Source organism: Phyllobates terribilis, unplaced genomic scaffold (genome assembly GCF_046119375.1).
Source record: "Phyllobates terribilis strain yellow unplaced genomic scaffold, ASM4611937v1 Scaffold_1__5_contigs__length_1240528914, whole genome shotgun sequence".
Taxonomy (NCBI): Eukaryota; Metazoa; Chordata; class Amphibia; order Anura; family Dendrobatidae; genus Phyllobates; species Phyllobates terribilis.
Genome location: NW_027362761.1, coordinates 343,824,291 through 343,838,811, shown reverse-complemented (window position 1 = coordinate 343,838,811; position 14,521 = coordinate 343,824,291).

The window sequence follows — 14,521 nt, the reverse complement described above, 5'->3', positions numbered from 1 at the left end:
CATTTAGCAGTTAATTTATGTAGATATTTATTTCAAGAATGGGCAAAGTTAATGACATCATGTATCATCTTCTCTGAATGTCATAATGTCATATAAATATCATTATCTAAGCAAATCAACTCCTTGTGAAGCAAATAAGCACTTATTTCATTCGTGGGAGACAGAACAATTTGGCCTCATATTCTGGCTGCACTGATTGACTGCGTTGAGCTTTTCTATAGCATCAACGCTATTTTCTTCATGGAAAACAAGATTACATTTATACTGAGAAGGAATGAAATAATGTAAAGAAATACGTCAGAAGGAAAATTGTAATATAAACCTATTAGTGTCTTTTCCTTGTGAGCTAAGAAAAAAATTCTCCATATTACAGTACCATCATGCATAATAAAAAGGGACTCCAAAGCAAAATCATTATGGCGGCTGTTTATGCCACTCAGAAAAGAAGGCCTAGTTCTCATCATCGAGTAACAATGGGACAAACCATGGATGGGCCCACTCTCTCTAAGAGCTGCTGCTTGGTCGTCATCTTTGGGGTGTATAAATTTACTATGGTATACATGTTATGTTAGTAAATATTAATAACACTGAATGACATACTATATTGGAATAATTCAGAGAGGTAGGCTTCCAGGAACTCTGTTGAATTGTCCCTGGAAGCCTTGAGATAGTAGAGTTTACAGAAGCACAGACAACATGAGACCGGGACAGGCTCCTTTATTACAGACAACTATGTCTTACTCTAAAACACTGCAGCATAGAGAAGATAGTTTACAATGAACCCGAAATATGGAGCAATATTGAGGGCATCTCACTATTGACATGGGCTGGATTGACATGTCTCTCCCTATCTCTCCCTACTTGTCAATCATTTAAAGCCGGACAGAGTGAAGCAAGAGGTCCCACCCTATTAACTCCTCTTTCTGTTCCCAATTCATTCTTAAACTGCGTTTTCTCTGAAATGCTACAGAGTTTTAGAGTAAAACATATCTGTTTGTAAGAAGGCTGCCTCTCTCTGTTTCATGCTGTCTCCGGTTTGAGCAGCATGAATCCTCTGACTGATTCCCTTTATAGGAAACCTGTCACCAAGAAAATACAGTCTAATCTGTGTTTCCATCATTTAATCCTCTGCTCTTTCTTGGATTTTAGGTCCTATCAGTGACTGACAGCTATCTCAGTATGCACACAAGAAAGCTGTCAGTCACTGAAAGCCCCGCCCACTGGACCGAAAATCCCTGAAAGAGCTGAGGATTAAATGATGAATCTCTGATAGTGGCACTTAACAGCGCCGCGCAGGAAGCGTGTCACTTACCCCGCCCATCGGTGACCCCGTCACGTGATTGTGGGTCACTGATGGGTGGGCATGACAACCCTTGGTCTGCAGCAGACACCAGTGGTTGTCATGTAAAGATCGCTATGAGCGCCACCTAGTGGTCGGCGCTCATAGCACAGGAGCATTTCTGCTACATAGAGGTGATCTGCTCATCACCTCTATGTAGCAGAGGCGATCAGACAAGTGCTGCTTCTAGTCTCCTATGGAGACTATAGAAGCATGCAAAAAGTGTAAAAAAAAGTTTTTAAAAATATTAAAAAAAATAAAAAAAATATAAAAGTTTAAATCACCCCCCTTTTGCCCCATTCAAAATAAAATAATAAAAAATAAACCCCACATACACATATTTGGTATCGCCGCATTCAGAATCGCCCAATCTATCAATATAAAAAAAGAATTAATCTGATCGGCAAACGGTGTAACGAAAAAAAAAATTCCAAACGCCAGAATTATGTTTTTTTGGTCGCCGCAACATTGCAATAAAATGCAATAACGGCCGATCAAAACATCGTATCTACCCCAAAATGGTATCAATAAAAACGTCAGCCAGGCGGACAAAAAATAAGCCCTCACCCAGCCCCAGATCCCAAAAAATGGAGACGATGCGGGTCTCGGAAAATGGCGTCATTTTTTTTTCTTTTCTTTTTAGAAAACTTTGAATTTTTTTTCACCGCTTAAATAAAAAAGAACCTATACAGTACAGACCAAAAGTTTGGACACACCTTCTCATTTAAAGATCTTTCTGTATTTTCATGACTATGAAAATTGTACATTCACACTGAAGGCATCAAAACTATGAATTAACACATGTGGAATTATATACTTAACAAAAAAGTGTGAAACAACTGAAAATATGTCTTATATTCTAGGTTCTTCAAAGTAGCTACCTTTTGCTTTGATGACTGCTTTGCGCACTCTTGGCATTCTCTTGATGAGCTTCAAGAGGTAGTAACCGGAAATGGTTTTCACTTCACAGGTGTGCCCTGTCAGGTTTAATAAGTGGGATTTCAGGCCTTATAAATGGGGTTGGGACCATCAGTTATGTTGTGCAGAAGTCTGGTGGATACACAGCTGATAGTCCTACTGAACAGACAATTAGAATTTGCATTATGGCAAGAAAAAAGCAGCTAAGTAAAGAAAAATGAGTGGCCATCATTACTTTAAGAAATGAAGGTCAGTCAGTGTGAAAAATTGGGAAAACTTTGAAAGTGTCCCCAAGTGCAGTTGCAAAAACCATCAAGCGCTACAAAGAAACTGGCTCACATGAGGACCGCCCCAGGAAAGGAAGACCAAGAGTCACCTCTGCTTCTGAGGATAAGTTTATCTGAGTCACCAGCCTCAGAAATCGCAGGTTAACAGCAGCTCAGATTAAAGACCAGGTCAATGCACACAGAGTTCTAGCAGCAGACACATCTCTTCAACAACTGTTAAGAGGAGACTTTGTGCAGCAGGCCTTCATGGCAAAATAGCTGCTAGGAAACCACTGCTAAGGACAGGCAACAAGCAGAAGAGACTTGTTTGGGCTAAAGAACACAAGGAATGGACATTAGACCAGTGGAAATCTGTGCTTTGGTCTGATGAGTCCAAATTTGAGATCTTTGGTTCCAACCACCGTGTCTTTGTGCAACGCAGAAAAGGTGAATGGATGGACTCTACATGCCTGGTTCCCACCGTGAAGCATGGAGGAAGAGGTGTGATGGTGTGGGGGTGCTTTGCTGGTGACACTGTTGGGGATTTATTCAAAATTGAAGGCATACTGAACCAGCATGGCTACCACAGCATCTTGCAGCGGCATGCTATTCCATCCGGTTTGCGTTTAGTTGGACCATCATTTATTTTTCAACAGGACAATGACCCCAAACACACCTCCAGGCTGTGTAAGGGCTATTTGACCAAGAAGGAGAGTGATGGGGTGCTACGCCAGATGACTTGGCCTCCACAGTCACCAGACCTGAACCCAATCGAGATGGTTTGGGGTGAGCTGGACCACAGAGTGAAGGCAAAAGGGTCAACAAGTGCTAAGCATCTCTGGGAACTCCTTCAAGATTGTTGGAAGACGATTTCCGGTGACTACTTCTTGAAGCTCATCAAGAGAATGCCAAGAGTGTGCAAAGCAGTCATCAAAGCAAAAGGTGGCCACTTTGAAGAACCTAGAATATAAGACATATTTTCAGTTGTTTCACACTTTTTTGTTAAGTATATAATTCCACATGTGTTAATTCATAGTTTTGATGCCTTCAGTGTGAATGTACAAGTTTCATAGTCATGAAAATACAGAAAAATCTTTAAATGAGAAGGTGTGTCCAAACTTTTGGTCTGTACTGTACATGTTTTGTGTCTACAAACTCGTAATGACCTGGAGAATAATAATGGCAGGTCAGTTTTAGCATTCAGTGAACGTGGAAAGAAAAAAAAAAAAAACAACTGTGGAATTGCATTTTTTTTGCAATTCCACCACACTTGGAATTTTTTTCCCATTTTCCAGTATACGATATGGTAAAACTAGTAATGGCGTTTAAAAGTACAACTCGTCCCGCAAAAAAATAAGCCCTCACATGGCCATATTGCCCAAAAAATAAAAACGCTATGGCTCTGCGAACAAGGGGAGCAAAAAACGAAAATGCAAAAACGGAAAATCCCAAGGTCGTAAAGGGGTTAAGGCTGTATTCACAATACAGTTTAACCCTTCTGTTATACTGTTCCATTTGAGGAACAGAGCAATGGGAAACAGCTGGGTCTGTATTCATTATTAGACTCACACTTTCAGTTAGTATAATGCATAATGACCCATATAAACGTTTTTTTAAGACTCCGTTCATATTTTAAACCTAAATTCTTGTTCTTACAAGTCCATGCTCAGGCCATCTCCTCAACACTCCTCTTTGCTCGTATGCCATCTCCTCGGTATTCCTTTTTGCCCTCAGGCCAAGGCACATCACAACTTTGAATGTCACCATGTGCCATGGAGCAGGGACTCTGTGCTGATTAAATTAGAATCAATACTAAGCTTTCTGTCTTCTCAGGTGAAAGCAGAAGATGGACACTGCAGCTCCTCATATCTGAAGTGAAGATGCTGGATCAGGCTTGTCATGTGTATGGCACTGTTCATTGTTAGCTCAGCAGGTCAGTGCTGTCCTCATGTTGTGCAGTGTTGCAATAATGATAGGACAAGATGTCAAAGAGGGCATGGTGGTAGTGAGGGACATTCCCTCTGTACCCAAGGCGGTTGGAACCTATGAATTTATTTTAATCTTTATACATTCATAGTTGCAACAGAAACTTGTTATATAAAGACCTGCTTTTTTGCTGTAGTTAGTGTAATTTTGCCAAATACGTATCTAAGCGTTAGATTTTTCGAAAAAATTTTGATGCCTCTAATAGAGTAAAAAAAAAACACAATTTTTTCCACAATTCACTGATCACCGTAAATATACTTATTGCTGCATTGTACAGGTTAAAACAATTACAGGGATGACAAAAATGAATTAAGAAATCTGATTATTATAATTGTTTTTCCTTATTTTTTAGTAATTTTATAGGACAAAAAAAAAATCTGACTTTTATTTTTTCCTAATATACAGGTATATAGAGATGTACTGGAATATAGAGATGAATCTCTACATATCAGTAAAATGTGCCTGTAAAGTAGAATACAATTTGCATATTCAGGCAGAGAAAATTCACCTATCTTTGGCAGAGCAGCTTGTAACTAAGTGCTAAAGCTGTTGCCTGCCATGCTACATGTTGTGAGTTTGAATCCCAGGACAAACAAGCCACATTTAAAGAAAAGTGAAGATGTGTTTATTTAAAGAGGACCATTGTGCCAACTTAAAAAGGTTGGCAGAGTAGAAATAATGATATGTAGTTGCCCTAGGCCCCCTAGTTGTATTGAAGGGAAATCTTAAAGCTTCAGCATACCAAGGCATTTTGAATAATTATATGCTTCCAACTTTGCGGGAACGGTGTGGGGAATGGCCATTTTCTGTGCCGCGATGCACAAAACAAGGTACATAAAGGTATGGTTGGGTGAGTTTGGTGTAGGTGAACTTGATTGGCCCACACAGAGCCTTGATCTCAACCCAATTAAACAACTTTAAGATTAATTAAAACAGAGATTGCGACTCATACCCTCTTGTACAGCATCAGTGTCTGACCTCACAAATTCTCTTCTGGATGAATGGACAGATATGAACAGATATGCTCCAAATTCCCAGAAGAATGGAAGCATTTATAGCTGCAAAGGTAGGTATGGGGGACAACTCTATATTAATGCCTATAGGTTTAGAATGTGATGTCAAAAAAAGCTCCTCTAGGTGTGATATGTAGAGGTCCCAATACTTTTGTTCATATAGTGTATTTGGAAGATGGGGTTAAATACTTATATAATAGTTGGTGCACTTACTCAGCCAATGGACATAATGTCCCAGAGGCAGGAACCTGCTTGTATTTAAACTCAATTGTAACTAACAATTCAATCATAAGTTGCACAGGGGAGTCAGCGTTGCTGGATGAACATACCTTATTTCATTTTCTAACTTTAAATCTATTTTCTTCTACGGGATTTAAGAAATATAGGTGGTCCACTTGGACTTGCTGCTTTTTCCTTATTGATCAGATGTGTGCATGGTGAAAAATCCAAATTCAATTGAAATTTCCCAGTGCAGGGAAAAGGGTCTGATTAGATTCTGCTCATTGTAGCCCCATCAGTAGTGAAATTGATGCACATTTAATAGCTCTTCTGTGATATGTGAATATAAAGCAGTGATCTGTGAAGGACAAGGAGAGTCGGCTTGGGTCTTGAAAGGTTGTTACCCTATTGATCTGAAGCAGCAATTGATTTAGGTTCATTGGATAATTACCTGTGCTTGAGCCTTTCTCACTCCTGATTAGCTTTATTATAGTACTTAACATTTTTTTCTGAGAGATACTAAGTTTAAGTCTGTTTGAAATAATTGTTCTTTTGGAGTAAATTAAATTGTTCACTGAAAGGAAAATTACTGTTTTTGAAAGCAGTTAGAAAAACATTCATGGTATCAGGCCGGCAGACATTAAGTTTTTTCGTAGCTAGAGATAATTTTCTGAACTGCAAGCTCAAGCTAACAAACTATGAACTTCAATAACCCTTGACGCAAGAAGAAGGTCCAAGCTCTTCTTACACAGTGAAAGGACAAGTTATTTGGACCTCAGCTACTTCTAATTATGACCCGAAATAATCAGAGCTGAATATCTTAAAGCTAAATCTTCCCCAAACATCAGAAGCAAGTTGGCCAAAGTGACCAATTCCAATGAGACCTGCTAAGACAATAAGTTGTCAGAGTTGACACCAGTCCAAAAATTCCAGGATAGTCAGCTGTACAGATTGTTACTAATTATCATCATTTTACAGTTCATAGTGTATGCCAGTAACGTCTTCGTATCACGTTTACAGGCTGTAGGCATGTCACTTAGAATCTTAATGATTTATTCTAATTTTCTAATGGGTCTATAAAAACTGTTGGCTGTCCGTAAGTTTCGGATAAACGGTCCAGAAAAAATAAAAAATCAAGTTGGCAACCCTATAGACTGCTGACAGATAACACTTAGTGGATCTGGTGCATCTTTGGCTGCCAGTGAACCAGAATCTGACTTTTTTTTACATGAATTAGTGCTTCAGTCACTACTTAGTACATAGTTAGTGGCGTCGGTAACCATGCTAGTGGCATTGACTGACAGCCAGCTTTGTGGTGCATTAGTGCTAAGCTGGCTTTCAGTCAGTGCCGGGGTACTGGTTACAGTCTATGCTCACTGTATGCTAAGCAATGACTGGAGCCACGCCGCCTGCGTCTCCATGGCTGAAAGCCTGAGGCTGCTGGGAGGAATAAAATTAATTTCCTCCCAGCAGCCGGACTTTCAGCGCGGAAACCGCACAGAATTAGAATAATGTTAGCCATGCAGATTAACCCCATATTTGCAGGTTAATAAGTGTTTTGGGACATGATAGGTTCCCTTTAAATTAATTCCAAAGAAGCAGTAAATGCCTTTGCTGTCTATATTTTATTATTCCTTATATTTATTTCTATAAAGGATTGAAAATGAAACTAGTATTCATCAAAACTGATCTTTAGGCGGACAGCAGAAATTTCACACAAGGGGTCACAACGCTTAATAATCACATTCAGAAAAAAATACTTTAGAAAACTTTTTGCTTTGAGTTATAATTGCTTTTTCTTAAGTGTCCTCAAGATCTGGAGAATCAAGACAAAGTGGTGCACAAAGAACAAGTTGAACTCATACACTACGTAAACATCTTGGCTGAAATATTGATTTCCTTTATATTAGTTTGGAAGATTTTCTTTTTTGACATTTACAATTGGCAGAACATGTAGATGATGAAACACAAATCTACACATATATCAAAGCTACCTTGAGAAATTATTTAGGGTGCATTTACTTTTTAGACCCTTTAACACCGGATAGCTCAAGATGTGATTTAATGACGCCTTTTAGCTTTATGCAAGAGCAGAATTAATTCATTTCCTGTAAAAAGGGCAAAAGAGGTTAAATGGTTGTCATCCATGTGTACTTTACATCATTGTAATGGAGTTCTCATCTGAGCAAATTATAGCATAAAGAGATGAAGATTCTTGCTGACATGATGTGTAACTTTAGGCACAAAACAGAAAAAGTTCATTTTCTGATTTAATTAAATTAAGCAAGTGATATGATGATGAGACATCATAGAAGATGACTTGAAACATCATACCAAATGATTTTTTGGATGGTTAAGAAGCATATGGTGTATATTTTCCTTGTACCTTCAGGACCTGAGCACGGTGCATGGAGCTCATTCTACACAGTCAGGCGGCAGTTCTTCAGACGTTTCATTTTTCTGTTTTTCTTAGACTATGATGAAGAATCTAAGACTGTGGGCATCTGGAAGCTTTACACTTTCTCAGTTTATGAATGAGTAATCTGTGATACATAGATATCCAATTACAACAGTAGTTAGCAATCTCATTTCCATTCACTATCATCATTTAAAGACCTTGAAGTCTATAAAATGCATTAACTTAAAGGGGTCCTAAGGGAATAGAAAACATTAAATAACTAAAGGAAATGTCATGATAAACAAGAATTCTCAAAAAAGTAATTAAATTAGCAAATCACAATTGTTTTGTCATTGAGTAATTACTAATCACTATAGCATGTGTAGTTGAAGCTCTATCTCCCTTCAGTTGGATGAAGATTTGTATTCTATTGTAATACTGGACATTATATGGTGTTTGGGTAAGAAGCAGCTGCTTACACTGCTGTCCACCCTGTCTTTCTTATCTAAAAGTGGAGATACCAGTTGTCAGGATTCCTCCACTCAGTGTGTCTGGGACTCAGTGATGGACAGCTCTGTCATCCTATCCTGTGCTGGGGCAGGCTGTGCCGTCAGTGCTTTGATAGACAGCTCAGTTGACCTATCTGAGACTGGGAGGTGCAGAGATTTCTCCAGGTGCTCCCTGTTCTTAGTAATTGACCTGCTATTTAGGTGAGCTGTCTGACCCAGATCACTGCCAGTCAAAGCTTCTGCTCTCTGGTGTGTGTTTGCCTGATTCCTGTACTGTGAGTTCTGATCTACTGCTGCCTAACCTTTGTACCATGTTCTGGCTCCCTGTCTGTTTTTGCCATTTCCTTAGATCCAATATTTCTCTGGTATTCTGACCCCAGACTGTGACCTGGCTTACGCCTTCATCTTTTCCCTTAGTTTACTACGTTCTCTCTTGGTACTAACCCCGGAATGTCTGACTTCTCTGCCTCACGGCCTGTCCATGAGTAGTGACTAGCATCACATTTTGACTGGCCATATACTTTTTTTCCTCACCAATAGATCCAGTTCGTTCACTCTGTGATCAGGGGGCGAATCTGAGCCAGATGGTTCAGGATCTGGCCAGGGAACACCAAAGACTAGAATCTTCACAGTCCCAGCTACAGGGTTGCTTCCCAAAGCTCCCCACTATCGACTGTAGCAATGACTCCTGTACCTTCTGATGTGCAGTTGGTCTTCCCCAAACAAGTAGTGGCACTTTCTGACAAATTTTTGGGGGAGAAGAATCAATTTAGGGTATTCAGGGAGAGCTACAGACTAATTTTTACCTTATAACCTCAGTTTTCTAGGGGATGAGTTCCAGTGGGTGGGAATAATCATGTCACTATTGCAAGGGGGTCCTCAGACTTGGGCATTTTTTGTACCCTACTTGCTCTCTTGGTACTGACCCCGGAACATTCTGGAGATACCCAGGGTGCTGAGGTAAGAAGAGACTGCTCACACTGCTATCCTCCCTATCTATCTGTTTTAATAGATATAAGGCATGTTGAGGCTGCTCACATTGCTGTCTACCCTGTATTTTTATCTAGTATTAGAGATATAAAGGGACCGGAGGTAAGAAGATGCTGCTCACACTGGTGTCAACCCTGTGTTTCTAGCCCAACACTGGAGGTTAGACATGAGTGGATCTTTTGAAATTCAAATTTATCGACTTCACCAAATTTTCCCCCAAAATTTGCTTTGCAGCAAATTAATATGTATGAATCTCAATACTGGAAGGCTTGTAATTGCTCAGAAAATATACATGGGGGAGAGGAGAGAGACAACAGAACCCCTCTGGCCATAAGTGCATACACTTTAAATGAGAGAGAGTGAGGACTCTGCTGATCATATGAGCTTGCACTCTATATGCGACAGAGAGACAGGAATCTGATGACAGTAAGTGCTTATGTAGCACCCTGAGGATTCGGCTGCTACAGGGGTATTGCACCTCAACCCAGAGGTGTGATATTCCACTCCCGGGTAAGGATGGAGTGTGGATCTGAGCTCGGTAGGCTGCATGCACTACATACATCCCATTTCCGAGGAGCAGACCGACGGTACTCCCACTTAGAAATGTGCAGGTACGACCGAGTCTGTTCCTGGCTGGAGTGGGAGGGGGGTGGAACATCCCAAGTAGTGTAGGGGCAGATAGGGGGAGCAGCCTGGGTAAAGATAGGAGCTCATTGGGTGCTGGTCACCTGAGCTCACACATAGAGGGTGTATATAAGGTGGGCACCAACTAAGAACAGGGTCAGTTGCAGAGAGAAAGTCAGCGAGCGGAGGAGAAGAGAGACCCAGAGTGAGAGAGGAGAAAGAGAGACCCAGAGGGGAAAGCAGAAGAAAGGACTCTAAGACCCCAAATTAAATCCCCGGGTGAAGAGTCGGCATCAGGGTACCGGAACCCAAGCTGGTGGGGGCAAAAACACTCCCCAGCCAGAGACCGGAGACCGTGGGCAGCGTTTGCCACGGTCACCCACCACATCCACCACGAAGGCATACCACGAGGAGGGTCAGGGAACCCAAGGCCAAGGGTCTCCCAACAGAAGGCCCGAGGGAGCTGGACCTGGGTGGATCAATAGTGGGGACGGCCAGAGAAAGGACAGAAGGAGAGCTCAGGGTCACGCTCCGGACTTATTTGGGAGTTGGCTGGATCCAGAACCTGGTGGACGCAGCACGGCTCGGGAGGTCACTCGAAGCTGGAGTGACCAGAACATCAGCAGTGAGTAAACATCCTAAACTGCATAACCCGACTCTGTCTCTGATTGCCGCCTACACTGCATCACCACAACTCCCATCCTCTGCACCTGATCCCCCTGAGGCTATACCCCACCCGTTGGGGGTTATATCACCAAAGCTGCACCTACACCACCAGCCTCAGCGGACCCTGCTGCAGCGGCGGCCACAGTGACCGCAACACAACGGGTGGCGTAGTCGACAATAAAGAACTTATAACATCTGTATGACTGCCACATACAACTCAGTTTGACACCCTGGGCACGGACCGGGTCACAGCCACTCGGAAGACTACAACCCCCATCTGATCCGGCTCCGGATATTCCCCCTAAAAGAATATGGCCCAGGGGGCGCGTCACTTAGACTTTACAGGCAAAAGAGAGGAACTTGCTGACCATAAAAGCTTACACTTTGCAGGAGAGAGAAACTTGCCCATAGACTCTTGAGATGGAAAAGGCCATGCAATCTGTGATCCCCTGGGAACTGATGATTTGTGGTGGCCCAGGTACTTACTGTACTACCACTGTGTAAGGTATGATGTATGATAATCCGTAAGATGTACCCTGCAACTGCAGGGTAGTTGGGCGGCAACACAAAATTATGTTAGCTTACTCTCTGGTGCTTCAGTGTGGAAAATGGTGCTGGGCAAGTTTTTTTTTGTGAAATGCTAATTGAATCTCAAGATCTTCGAATTTGCATGAAACCGTGCATTTCAGGAAATTCGACTTGAACTTGATCCTCAGCGGATCGATGCGCTCCTCTCTATTGGAGATGCCTGAGATGCTTAGGTATGAAAAGGCTGCTCATGCTGCTGTACATTCTTTTTATTTAATCTAATACTGAAGATACCATGGGGCTCAGGTAATACTCTTGACATGATTGTCAGGAAATTTCCATGTAATACTGTCAATTAATACTGTACGTGAAGAGGAGCACTTATAATTGTGCAGTTCATTTTCTACACAGCCTAATATCACCTAGAAAAATATTTATTTAATATCTAAAGAATTAGACCGGCTAAATGTTTATTATGTCACACTGTTTGTGTAAATATCTGTGCAAATATTAGTGCCACACAGTATTCAATATCTAATATATTATATCCAATAACCAGAATCATAAAGTGCCATATGCTCCACGTAAACTGAGTTTAAGCTTGATTATTGTATTACTTATCTGTCATCTGCTGCATCAAAGTAACTGTTCACATACTCGGCTCTGCTACATCACAGCACCTGTCTTTCCTCACAACTCTACTGTTTCAAGATAATATACATGTAAATAATTTTTCATAATATTTACATTGATTTTTCTGGCTAACACGGTACAACAATATAACTTTGTACTGTACATCAAGATGCTATACACAAACTCAGCTTTGCTGCAACAAAGTTCCTGTCTTCACAGCTCTAGCCAAGTGTGTGGATAGCATGTTGGAACAGGAGAGTCATGTAGACTGTCTGGTACCTTAATGCAGCAGATCTGAGTGTGTGTACAGCACATTGGAACAACAAAGCTGAATTAGTAGGCAGGCACCTTGGTATGCAGACAGCACCTTTCAGCAAAATAGCTGAATTTGTAGATATGGACCTCAGTAAAGCAATAGCAGAACTGAGTGTGCAGGTAGCACTATGGAGAAGCAGAATCAAGTTTACAGATAGGCAACTTAATATAACAGAGTAATAGCAGAGCTGGGTTTATTGTGTGGGTAACTACAGGCATGTGGTAGCAGTGTGCGCTGTCTCAATACTAAGGCATGTGCAGCCTTAGTATAGTTGTGATAGCAACCTGGCACACAAATGTTTTTGCGCAAATGTGTGTGTGTGTGTGTGGTGTGTGTGTGTTGCATGTATTGAAAACATTCTGGCAACCTCTTCATCTTTTAATGACCTCAGTGCCATTTTGAATGTGTAGGAGAGTTATAAACTAAAGTAGTACATTCAGCAATTTATAAAAAGAAATGTGACCTTCATTGTTTGCAAAATAGAATTAAAACTGCAAAAGAACATTGTAAATTTGTTTTTAGAAAGTTTGATTCATTTTCGACGGCAGACGATAATAACACTGCTGTACTTGGAATCATCAGCAATCTTTCAATGTCATTTATTAAATTCAGTATATGGTGCTACGTGCTGTAATTGTTTTATAATGAATGAAAGATAACTATTAGAATGAAATGCAATGCATTATAGTGATCTTTTATAGTAAGTAATTGAAGCATATGCCATAATGTGCCATTATCACTTATAAAAAGTGTCTATTATATGTGTATTTATGTGAAAATAATTTTTCTTCTGTTTTTTGCTGTACAGTACAGGAAGCACATTATTAGTGCTTTGTGACCTTCAAATTTCCTCTGGATGCATTTAAGGGAGAAAGTACATACAGCTTATTGTAGGTTCTGCTTTATTAAATACTAAATGTATGCAAAAGGGCTATGAAAAGGCTTGTAAAAAATATAGTGTGTATAAAGAAGTTGACATCGCTATTGCCAGTAGGAGTTTGATCTTGGCAAAGCTCTTACACGGAATACACCGTGCTGTCATTTCAATCCATCATAATAAGTATAGCATCTATTACACTTCCATCCAAAGTAGAAATGAAACATCTGCTTAGAGTACAAACCATTTCCTTACATATATTCATCAGCCAAACATAAGTCCCAAGATAAAGCAGAGTATAATCAAAGCATGCTAATGAAACTGCTATGAAGAGGAAAGCAAGAGAGCTGTTCACGTCCATTAGATGATCGCGCTAAGCTCATTTTCTTCAGAAGAATTGTTGCTATCAGCTGCAAAGTTTAAAATATTATTGCATCTTTTGCTCTGCTTTTTACGCTTTATGGCTGTGTTTGTATATGCTTACTACACAGCATTTTGCGCATCGTCTCTGGTTTGGCATAAATAGTGCCCCCTAAAGCCCATATCACTATGAACAGTAAACTTGTACACTATGGGAGCATTAATCAGCGTGGTACAATCGTTTTTCAGGTATATTGAATCAGTGGTGTAGCCAGTGTCGGACTGGGGTGGCAAGGGCCCACCAGTAACCAACTCCAGGGCCCCACTTTTCACCTACATGCAAATGTGACATTATCCTCAAACACAAATATATATAACAATGAACTGGGTAGATTGTTAAATGAATAAGATGCTGCCTTTGTCTGTACATAGTGATTCAAGTATATTGTGCCAAGTACTGCTCATATAAGAAGGTGGTGGCCCACTCCTGCACAGGGGCCCACCGGAGGATTCTCTTGTTCTCCTGTGGGCCAGTCCAAGCCTGGGTGCAGCTAAGGCGAGTACAGGAATCGTGGTGTCCAAAAGGATACCATGTGGAAATATTTTACCCATAACCATGCCCTTTTTTTTTTTAAAGGCCATGCATTCTCACAAGCCTTAAATGCTGCGTTTACCGCCCCCTGACTGTGCGAATAGATGTAATGATGGAGTATCGCAAACACCGGAAATGATTTGGAAGTGCCGTGCTCAGTTGGCTTCCTGATGCTTCACCGGGGCTGGAAGATTTGCCAACTTATCCAGGAGGTCTCCACTTTTTCCAACACAACCCTAGACATTATGGAAAAGTGTACAAGTCTGATTGTAAATGGCACATGGTTG